The sequence below is a fragment of the Ambystoma mexicanum genome, chromosome 4p (assembly GCF_040938575.1).
Source record: "Ambystoma mexicanum isolate Mex_15411 chromosome 4p, UKY_AmexF1_1, whole genome shotgun sequence".
NCBI classification, from domain to species: domain Eukaryota; kingdom Metazoa; phylum Chordata; class Amphibia; order Caudata; family Ambystomatidae; genus Ambystoma; species Ambystoma mexicanum.
Window position 1 is genome coordinate 1,261,660,889 of NC_090927.1, and position 12,164 is coordinate 1,261,673,052.

The following is a 12,164-nucleotide window of genomic DNA, read 5'->3' on the forward strand; positions in this document are numbered from 1 at the left end:
CGCAATACATATGATCCATACAAGAAATGTGGACACAGAAAAATAAAGTGTCATGGGATGAACAAAATACCCTTGCTTTACCACATCTTAGTGAGGGGGCTCCCCACAGATGTGCAGACTTCATTAGAAAAGATAGTGGGAATTGAGGCAAAAGGGTGGCCTGAGATACATGCAACAGTTGTACACTATTGCAAAAGAAAGCGGGAGAATGATAAGGAGACAATCCATAATGCAACAAAAGCGGAGAACAAATTAGTTCAGAAACAACTGGCAAAAATACATATGGAGGGAGAAGTACTTACAGGGCCAGTTGTCGCTCCACAAGCTCAGCAAGGAAGGCTCCCAGTGGCCACAGTAATGCAGTCAGGAGGTTACACTCAGGTGCCACCCAACCAGCAGTGGGGAATGGTACAGATGGAGCATCAACTTGCATTCATAAACGTGCAACAGCAAGGGGTTATGCAGGTGGGCAGAGGAAATGGATACATGGGAAAGTATGAGACAGGGAGAGGATATTATGCACAGGCAGGGGAATGGGATACATGGGAATGACACCACGTTTTGTTTTGCACGTTTTCTTTTGCATGTGGGAATTTTTGACATTTTGCATGAACATGCCCACTTATTTCACAGGCAGGGCAGCAACAGCAGAAATACACGCAGCAGACTCCTCACCAGGTGCAGGGCATGCCAGAGCAACAGCAATTACAGAGACAGCCTGCACAAACGCAAGGTATTGCTACTCGGGGACAAGTGCAGTTGCAGAGTGGGGAAATGGCAGGAACTCGAGGTACAGTGAGCGTACTTCAGGCATCAGTACAGACACAAATACCAGAAGGGGTATCTATACTGGGACAGAACGCCATGCCCCAATACACACAAGTGACAGTGGTGAACAGTAACCCATTTACATAATCCGCTAACACATTTTCACAATTGGGGTGTCCACAGGGAGTGCACGTGTGTCCTGTTTTAGCACTAACTGAAGACCCAGAGGAGGAACCAGAGGTAGCAGTTCAGATAGGACAGAGAGGAGTTTCCTTTTTTATAGAGACTAGTGCAACTAGATCATGCATCAAGGAAGAAGGATTTCCATTATCTAAAAGGTTTGGAGACACAAGGCTTTTCGGGGACAATTTTGAAAGTTCCTCTGACTAAAGAATTACCATTGACAGTAGGGACACAGCATATTGTAGCACCTTTGCTGTATTCAAAAGACACTTCCATCAACATTCTGGGGAGGGGCCTACTCAGCAAATTGAACACAAAAATTTAATTTTCAGAGAAAGGAATGGTGTGCACCACACCTGGGGTGTATCCAGCTCGGGTGGCAGTAGTGATCCGGGCATACTATGCATACAATACAATACAATGAAAGGAATACTCACACGCATGGAGGTGTTTGCGTATGGCGTACAGGTGCTCTTGGGATGGTTGCCAGGGATTGAGGGGAAGGTGTTCCGGCTGTCCAACACATTTCTGTTCAGGCATCAGTGTCCTTCCTTGGTTAGCTCAGACACACACACTTTATTGTTCCTGGAGGAAGTAGTGGTAAGAAAAGACATGATTATGTTAGTTGCCACTGATGTGAACATGGAATGGCATTCAATAGTATGTATTGACCCCACACTAACACTGACGAAGTAAGTGACAGAGTTGTTTGCAACAAAAGACAATGAAGAAGGAGAGGTAGTTTTCGAACTGAGCATACCTTGCCCAATACACATAAAATAAAGGAAAGTGCCCCAGATTACTCAGATAACAGAAACGAAAGTACAATATTTGAAGGAAGATATGGAAAAAGTGACCAAGGGTTTGTAGACAACAGGACCCCATAATGTAGGAATACTTGAAGGGGCAGGGCAGTACACATCGAGTTAAAAGAAGAAGCACTATTGCCACGAGTAAAGCAATACCCCCTTTCTTGAGAAACAGATGAGGGCATATATGAGACACTGCATGCCCTATGGCAGCAAGGCGTAATACAGTTGAGCTCATCACCTTGCAACACAGCTATCTATCTGAATAAGAAAGTAAAGGGAGGAGTATGGTGTTTTATAGAGGATTTACGCCCTCTGAATTATATTGAGGAAGCGTATCTATTAGCCCCCAACACTGTGATGATTTTTTACAGCGTTCCTGCGGAGGTACACTATTTCACAGTAGTTGACTTAAAAAATTCATTTTTCGCCATTGCCCTACACCCAGACTCTGTATCTCATCGGCTTTACGTTTTGCGGGACCCAGTTTGAACATGCTAGAAAGTCTCAGGGGTACTGCGAATGACCTAGCATCTTCAACAGAGTAATGCAAATGGACTTGAGCAATTTTCAGGTTGCTAGCACAGTAATACAGTACGTTTATGTCTTATCGGTGTGCAGCCCAACAGAAGAGGAGTGTAGAAGGAACTCAGTGACACTACGGACTTTGACAGTATTGTCATTTCTCTCCATCCACTTTTTATCCTTTGTCTGCTGGCAAAGAGGTGGTGTACTTGGGTTAGATTGAGTCAGCAGACAGGAGAAAAATAACACCAGAAAGAGTCGAGGCCATACACAAGACTCCACGACTGAAAACAGTGAAAGAGATGCAGCAGTCTTTTGGCTTGTGCAGCTACTGCAGAGCATGGGTTTTTGATTATTCCGCATACACCAGGCCATTATTGCAAGCACTAAAAGAAGCACAAAAAAATGAAACGCACACAAAATGGACAGTTGAAATGGGCGAAAGCTTTGGTGCATGTGCTAGCTTGTGTTTTACCAACTCCCAATTACAAAGAAAAGTTTCACCAGTTCTCACTTTCAGATACAAAAGTAAGGACAGCAGTACTGATGCAGAAAAAGGGACACAGACACAAGCTACTTGCATATTACAGTGAGTCACTGGATGCATTGATGCAGGGACATTTCCCATGTGAGCAGGCACTTGCTGCTGCTGCATTTACTATTGAGAAGGCTTCCACAATAACTATGGGAGGCCTAGTGATTTTGTACGTGGAACATGCATAATTTGCAATTCTGCAGAAAACAAAATCAACACTAACAACTCGGAGATCTTTAGAATATGAGGTAATACTAACAAACCCAGCAAAAGAAGGGGTGAGATGCAGGACCATAAACCCAGCAGTGTTAATTGCAGAGAAAATAGAAGGGGATTATGTACGTGACTGCAGACCATGCATAGACATGTGTGAAGGTAACCCACTGGTTAAGGAAAAAGTGATGAGGGGGCCATGATTTTTATTGACTGAAGTTCCAGTGTTGACCAGACCACAGGGCAAAGGCATTCAGGTTGGAAAGTGGTTGGGCACAGACAAGGAGCGCACAGAGGGGAGGAGTTGATGGTGTTCTCAGCCATGGCTGCCAAACAATTACTCTGCATAAGCAGCAGAGCTAGTGGCCTTGCTTGAAGCACTAAACATGACAGAGAGCCAAGCAGTGAACATCATCTCTGATTTGGCCTAAGTCACCTCTACATTGCACTCAGGATTAGCAAGATGGGAAAGGAGAGGGTTTAAAAGAAGTGATGGCACTCCCGTTCAGCATGCAGCATTACTGAGTAAACTACTAGAAATGTTACCACTGCCAGTAGAGTTGGCATTAATAAAGTACAACACCCTGTCACTGGGGTCAGTAATATCTTCGTTTTCAAAAGAAGAGTCTGATTCACCACCCTCCCCAAGCTCCTCACCTTCGTCCTTCTTCTTGGTACCCCTCTTATCTTTTCTTCTGGGTCTGTCCTTTTTTTGTGGAGATAGGGACGTTCACGGAAGGATGCCACCGTGCCACCTACAAGGGTGACAAAGGGCAATCCTCCGGGAACGTCGAGAAGGGGAAAAAGCCAACGGCACAAAAAACCCCTGAGAGACCTCTTTAGTTGACTGGAGTGGGCCAGTAGATGAGATGGTATGCAAAGCCGATTGCAGAGTCAAGGCGGCGAGGCAATCCAAAAGGTGAGCTGAGGTCTGGTACACAGGCGGGCTGGAGAGTGCACAACGTGAGAGAGAGGCAATCCAAAGGCGGGCTGAGGTCTGGTACACTGGCGGGCTAGAGAGTACACAACGTGAGGCAGAGGCAATCCAAAGGCGGGCTGAGGTCTGGTACACAGGCGGACAGGAGAGTACAGAGGAGAACAAAGGAAGTGAGTACAGCTGAGGAGGGAGAGAAAACACAGGAAACAGAGTAGATAATAAGAAAGACGGTGGGAGAGGGAGTAGGAGTGAATAAACAAGAGAGCAAGAGTAGCTGGAGGGAGGAGAAAGGAAGGGAACACAGTCCGGACGGGGAAGGAACGCAGGAGAAGCGTTGGGCAACAAACAGGTCGATAACCAGGAAGCGTTGCAACGCGTCCGTAAACCGGAAGTGGTTGTAGAAATACCTCTGGCCACGTACACGCGCAACACTAGACCAGTAATAGAACCAAAGAACAAACGTGACGGAACTGACTATGGCAGACCATAGCGCCAGTGGTTCCAAATCCGCCACCGTCGCAGAAGCATGACAGTATGCCCCCTCCTAAGGCGACCTCCCCCAGGCTTACCCGGATGAAAGTAATGAAACTTGTGTATCAGAAAAGGGGCTGTAATATGTGAGGTAGGTTCCCATGAATTTTCAGACCAGGGATAACCTTTCCACTGCACAAGATACTCCAATCTACCTCTGCGATATCTAGAATCGCAGATTTGGGCAACTTCATACTCGCCCTGGGTAGAATCTGGGGGTAAAGTAGTCCTCTTGGGTTGGCGAGACCAGGTATCCTCCTGGAAAGGTTTCAATTGCGAAGCATGAAAGACAGGGTGTACCCTACGAAGGCCTGGGGGAAGCTTTAACCGAAAGGCCACAGGATTGATTTTCTGTATGATCTTGTATGGTCCTAGGAACTTAGGGGACAGCTTGGAGGGATGAGTCCATCGAGCTAAATATCTTGTGGACAGCATAACCCGAGATCCAGGTTGGCGGTGCTTGTCGGCTTGTGTCTTGTAACACTTCTGTGCTTCACTGAGGCTTTCCCTAGTTTTCTTGTGGATTTCTCTGAGAAGGGAAAGTGAAGAATCAACAGCGGGCAAGTTGGTTGGTAGGTCAGAAAGTGGTATGATAGAACGGGGGTGATAGCCATAAGTGCAGAAAAAAGGACTGATACCAAGAGCAGAGTGTACAGAGTTATTATAAGAAAACTCAGCTAGGGGTAATAGTGAGCACCAATTGTCCTGTTGGAGATTTATGAAACATCGCAGGTATTGTTCGAGAGTACCATTTAGGCGTTCAGTCTGTCCGTTAGATTGTGGGTGGAATCCAGATGTCAATGCTCTCTCCACTCCCAGCCTATCACAGAAGGCTCTCCAAAACCGGGAAGTATATTGACTTCCACGATCTGAGATTATTTTAGTGGGTATATCATGGAGATGGAAGACATCTTTAAGGAACACCTCTGCCATTTCGGCTGCGGATGGAACACCAGGCAAGGGAGAAAAATGAGCCAGTTTGGTAAAAGAATCTACCACCACCATTATACACGTACATCCTTGAGACTGGGGCAACTCAATGATGAAATCGGTCGAGATGGAACTCCAAGGCCCGACAGGTACAGCACAGGATTCTAACAACCCTACGGGCTTTTGATGTGAGGCTTTGTTACGAAGACAGACTGCACAGGATCGTATATAGTGATCAACATCTTCTCTCATCCCTGGCCATTAAAAATGTCTTTGTAGATACTCTAAGGTGCCTTTGCAGCCTCTATGACCAGCTATCTTGGAATCATGACACCAAGTCAATGCCGTCTTCCGAAAAGTTGGTGTGGGTAAATATTGTCCTCCAGAAGCATCTTTCACTTGCCTCAAGAATGTGGAAAGCATTCCGATCCGCTTGGTTAGAGGAAACATCCGTTCTCGAGAGGGTTCTGCTTCTGGCAGGTATTCACTTCGGCGAGAAAGGGAATCTGCCACCACATTCTGATTTCCTGGTATGTACGTAATGACAAAATCAAATTGGGCGAAGAAATGAGCCCATCGGGCTTGACGTGTATTGTAACAGTCAAATTGCCTCAGGGCCTGAAGGTTCTTGTGATCGGTCCGAATGGTAAACAGGTGCTCGCCTCCCTGAAGAAAATGGCGCCACTCCAGACAAGCTGATTTCATGGCCAACAATTCGCGTTCGATTACAGAATAATTCCTCTGGCTGGCATTGAGGGTCTTAGAAAAATATGAAATGGGGTTCTCCATGCCCAGATGTTCCTGTAATAAGACCAATGGCGGCAGCCGACGCATCCGTCTCCAAGATAAAGGGTAAACTTTGATCTGGCTGAAGAAGAATGGGAGCCGAACAAAAGGCTTCTTTGAGACTGCAAAAACTGTCTTCTGCTTCAGTAGTCCATTTGAACGGAACCGAAGACTTCTTAAGTAGGGTCGTAATGGGTACGATCATCTGGGAAAAATTTGATATGAACTTTCAATAAAAGTTCGCCAGACCTAGAAATCTTTGGATCTCCTTGATGGAATTTGGCGAGGGCCACTCCAGGATAGAGGCCACCTTGCGGGGATCCATGGCAATACCTTGACTAGAAAGGATAAATCCTAAACACGGAATGGATGTGGCTGAAAACACGCATTTGTTGAGTTTGACTGAGAGGTGGTTGTCTCTTAGTCTTCGGAAGACTTCCTTGACGTGACTTTCGTGTTCTTCTAAATTGTTGGAAAACACCAGAATGTCATCGAGATATACTACGGTAGTATGGCACAGTAGATCTGAAAATAGTCGATCCATAAAGCGTTGGAAGATGGATGGGGCATTTACTAACCCAAAGGGCATCACCTGATACTCGAAGAGCCCAAACTTAGTCCTGAAGGCCATCTTCCACTCGTCTCCTGTCTGTACTCGGAGCAGATGGTACGCATTCCTTAGATTGAGTTTGGTGAATACGGTGGCTCCATGGACTGCTTGAATAATCTCCGTTATCAAGGGCATCGGGTATCGGTCCTTTATGGTCACTTTGTTCAAGCCCTGATAGTCGATGCAAGGTCTCAATTCCTGCGACTCTTTCTTTGGGATAAAAACAAGGAGGCCCCGGCTGGAGACTTTTAAGGCCTGATAAGTCCATTAGCTAGGTTATTGTCCAGATACTCTCTGAGAAAACGTTTTTCCTCCAGAGATAGAGGGAACATCCTACAGAAGGGCACCAGGGCTCCAGGAGTGAGGTCTATACAGCAATCTTCTGGTCGGTGTGGAGGTAGTTCGATGGGAATCTTCTCGGTGACCACCTCAGTAAATTCCTTTAGATGGTGTGGCAGGCAATGAACGGCTCTGGTCTCGCAGCTGTTTGCAGTCTTAACCGTTTCAAATTTGGGTTCCGGCAAGCATTCCGTTTTACAGAACGTTGAATGAAAGTTCAGTAAATTCTTAGTCCAATCAATGTTGGGGTTGTGCTTTCATAACCAGCAAATCCACAAGATAAGGGGAAAGTGGGCCGCACGGATTATGTCAAAGACAATCTTTTCCAAATGCTGTTGTATGGACAGGGTTAGTTCTTCAGTGATGTGGGTAATCATACAAGAACTTAACGGTTCACCATCAACACCTTCCACCTTCTGGTCTTCTTGTTTGGCAATCCGGTTGATTCCCTTCTGTTCGGCCCAATGGGTATCAATAAAGTTACCGGCTGCCCCCCAATCGAGTAAAGCCAGGGAAGATACCTCGGTGTCCCCTAGTTTGAGGGTTACTGTGAGAACCATGAGGCGAGAGTCTTCGGGTGTCTCCGATGAGGATACCGAAAGGGTTGTGTAAGGACTTGGAATGGCCCCTCTGAAGTGAGTCCCAACACTCACCGAGGGCAATCATTTCCCGAACGTCTGGGAGGAACTTCAGGACAATCCCTCAATAGATGTGAGGATGCCCCACAATACATACACAAACAGCCATCCCTATGTCTCTTACATTCCTCCGGGGTGAGCGGAGCTCGAGTTGTGCCGATTTGCATAGGTTCTTCTTTGCTTTGACGTGAGGAAGGCACTGATGTAGATGAGTGAGCTTCCAAGGGAGGGGGCCCATAAAACTTGGTCTTTTTCTTTTCCATGAGACTTTCTGTTAATCTGAAGTCTATTTGGAGGGTAGCAGTAAGGAGATCGGCAAAAGATGTAGGCCGAGCAATACAGGCCAGCTCATCCTTGAGGTCTTCTCTTAACCCATGCCGGAAGATGGCATACTGTGCCTGCTCCTGCCAACCTGCTTCTGCTCCTACTTGTTTAAAGGCGGTTATGTATGTAAGTAGGTCGGAGTTTCCTTGACGGATGTCCAGATGATCTTCAGATGCCAGAAATGTACTTTCTGTGCGCAAAAAAGTCTGCTTCATGAGGGTTTTAAATGCGCTATAATCTTGTAGAACAGGATCAGGCTGATTTACTAGAGGGGTGGCCCATGCCATGGCGTTACCCGTCATATGGGTAATCATGAGGCCCACTTTGGCGTGATCTGAGGCAAAGGTTTGGGGACGGAAAGAGAAGTGAAGGTTACAGGCATCCAAAAATTCTTTGGCTTTCTTTGGAGAGCCATCAAACTTGTCCGACACTAAAGGGAGCGGAGGTAGATCCGCAGAAGGCCGTTCTCTCTCCGCCATACGTTGCTGCAAAGTGGTATTAGCTGCCTTGAGATTTTGTACTTTCAAGTTCTGAAATGCAGCTACAAGTTCCTGAACTACTTGTGGTGTTGCCATCTCAATCTCTTTTTGGCGTTGTAAACTGTCACTGGGGTCAGTAATATACTCGTTTTCAAAAGAAGAGTCCGATTCACCACCCTCCCCAAGCTCCTCACCTTCGTCCTTCTTCTTGGTACCCATCTTATCTTTTCTTCTGGGTCTCTCCTTTTTTTTGTGGAAATAGGAACGTTCACGGAAGGATGCCACTGTGCCACCTACAAGGGTGACAAAGGGCAATCCTCCGGGAATGTCGAGAAGGGGAAAAAGCCAATGGCACAAAAAAACCCTGAGAGACCTCTTTAGTTGACTGGAGTGGGCCAGTAGATGAGATGGTATGCGAAGCCGATTGCAGAGTCAAGGCGGCAAGGCAATCCAAAAGGTGAGCTGAGGTCTGGTACACAGGCGGGCTGGAGAGTGCACAAAAAAAGAGTTGTGGAAAGGGCGAGGATGTTCTCTGTCCACAACTGACATGGTTTGGTGATGTTATGGCAAAAACTATGCATGGGTTACCATCCTCAAGCCAACGGTTTGGTAGAAAAGGTGAATGGACTGGTCAAGATGCGTTTGGCTAAGCTTACGCAAACGCTTGAAAAATCATGGGTGCACTGCTTGCCTCTTGCTCTGTTTGCACTAAGAAATACGCCTGGAGCAGATCACCATCTGACCCATGAGTACAATCTGACGCTCACTCTTCCTCTGCTATTCTGGGGGGGTTTGATATGTATCTCAAAGAACTTACCAAGTCCCTTAAATATATCTCCTTGTGGAGGAGGCCTACAAACCAATCTGCACTATAGGGTGACCCAAACAGACACTTTCCATCAGCAGCACTTCTATATCCTTGTGACCACGTCCTTGTGAGAAACCATGTCAGAAAGTTGAAAGAGGTGAACTTCACTGGTCCACATAATCTATTCAACACCAACTGCTGTCAAGATTGAAGGTCGGCGAGGATGGGTTCACATCACCAACGTTTTCAAAGACAAGAGCACCGTCTCCCAAAGCACAACATAATGAAAAAGGTGTAGTTAAGAAAGCCATTTTCAGTTTTCTGGAGCGTAATGATGTTAATATGTTTTGGTATTATACTAATACTTGTGTTTCACTTTTTTCTTTACAAATCAAATAAAACAAAACTGAATGAAATATGGGAAAAAGAAGTATGATGAATGGGGAGGGTTCCACCATGGCACTGAAGAGAAGCATAATTCATTAACGGGAAACATTTGGTATTATGAGATGATGTTTATGGGAAGGGAGATATTAAATGGCACATGCTACATATGATCTCTCATTCCACAATTAGTTGGAGTGTCCAACCTTTTCCTGGCGCAAGCTGTGTCATATGAGGAGGCGGGATGCCTAATGCACCTGTCTCTCTGTAGAACTAGAAGTTTATTACAGAGGAAAAAATTAGCTGTTCACTGGGTGGATGAAGTGTAAAATTTGTATGAAGACAATGTTTTTATATTAATGTCATGATCTCTGCTTCCAAAAGGTCAGGGTTTTCCCAACTCCCTTGGAAGCAGATCCATAACCCAAGTTCCGAGTGCCAACCAGTCCCAATTGGGACCTTTTGGACCCAGTCCTGGCGCCAGTGGCACCAGGCTCATAAATATGCCCAGTCCCAGCGCTGGAAGTGCCGGGCTCATAATGCTTGGGTGGACTTACCTTCAGCAGACCATGCTGCTTACTTGCCTGCCAGTTGAGCCTCTGATCCTCTTCTGTTTGGAACTACTTTTCCTGTTGGGTGGGGCTGGAGCCACTCCCTAGATTCAGAACACTGGAACTCTTCTGGAAGGCAGGAACTCTTTTCTTACCAGGAACTCTTTTCTTACTTAGGCGTGGCTGTGGAAGGAGAGACCTAAGCACTACAGGAGGCTATTTAAACCACACCCGGTGGATGAATCTTGCTTTGCGTTATTCTGCAACCTCTGCAGCAGAACGCTCATCGTGTCTTCTGCATCCGGTCCTGGGCCTAAGGAAAAAGGCTTACCATCCTGAATCCAGTCTTCAGCAACACCTATAAAGACAAGAAAGAACAGGTTAGCATTCCGGCATCTGAAAGGCAAAGGCTTACCATCCTGAATCCAGTCTTCAGCAACACCTATAAAGACAAGAAAGAACAGGTTAGCATTCCGGCATCTGAAAGGCAAAGGCTTACCTACTCTTCGTGCGCTCCGGAGGTCTTCACACTGCATTCCGGCATCTGAAAGACAAAAGTTTACCAACTCTTCGCACGCTCCGGAGGCCTTCGGCGCTGCATCCCGCATCTGAAAGACAAAACAAGGTGCGTTTAAAGACATTGGGGAACTTTAATACTCACGTGCCATTACTCCTTTCCACATCTAATCCAGTGGGTATTCCGGCACCCTGCAGCCGCTCCGAACTCGTACCTGCAAAATAAAAAGACAGTTAGAGCGCATAGTGAAGCAGGCAACAAGCGCTTACTTACGTGCTTCCAGGCGCTTCTATTCATCACACGGGCTCCATCTTCAACTCACTTCAGCCCGTCATCCGCCATCGCCGGAACCCTGCAAAACAAGAGACATCATTACTAAAGACTTTAAAGACATTTGAATGACTCGAAACTTACCGTTCGTGCAGTAAACGACGGACAGCAGTCCTCTGAAGTCAAGAGGCCTGCGCTACCTATCCAGTGAAGAAACTGGTTACAGCACCCTGCCCCGAGGCAGATGGAGAGCTCGGCATTCACTTACCTAAGGTGAGAGCGTTAACCTTTGGGGGTCTACAGGAGAGGAGAAGAGGAAAGAGATAGGGACACCCCAATAACCCCAGTTCATTAACCCCATCTTTTCTATCTGCAGACATCTTACTCTACACGTCAGGCATACAGTGCACAGGGGTCCAGCCCAAAGAGCCAACCGGGTGCTACACATCACCTTTGAAGATACGGTAGTCGCCCAGTCAAGACCGGCGCCTCTGCGAGAATCAGGTGAGCGTTACAATTAACACAAATGCTTAAAAATGAGGAAACCTGGCATAAGGTGGTGGAATATGTCACTGAGGGTCCTAAACAAGGGGAATTACAAATAAGAGACCATTAAAGATTGCAGTGCACAACTAAAGGAGGGCAAAGGGTTCCCTGGTGTCACACAAGGCCACCGGTGAGGATAGGAGCAGTATGATATCAGGCCAAATGGAAAAGGGGAATAATGCAGTTGTCTGCTGAAAGATTGGTAGGATTTGAGCAAAACGTGGCAGCCAAGGTAAATGACAGCTGCCGAATAACTTGGGGAAAATATGTGCATGCCTTAAAGTGGCTTCATGAAAAACATCAACCAGTTGACATAAGGAGCTTTACACGATTCCCTTTGTGTTTCAGGTCAAATGGGTCCATTTTCCTGGTGGCTAATTTGGGCTGTGCAAGTTGGTGAAGAATGCAGCGCTGACACAGGGAACATCTACGGTGATGGATTTCTAAGTGGGCCTGCGGAACCAAAGCATATGCCCAACTT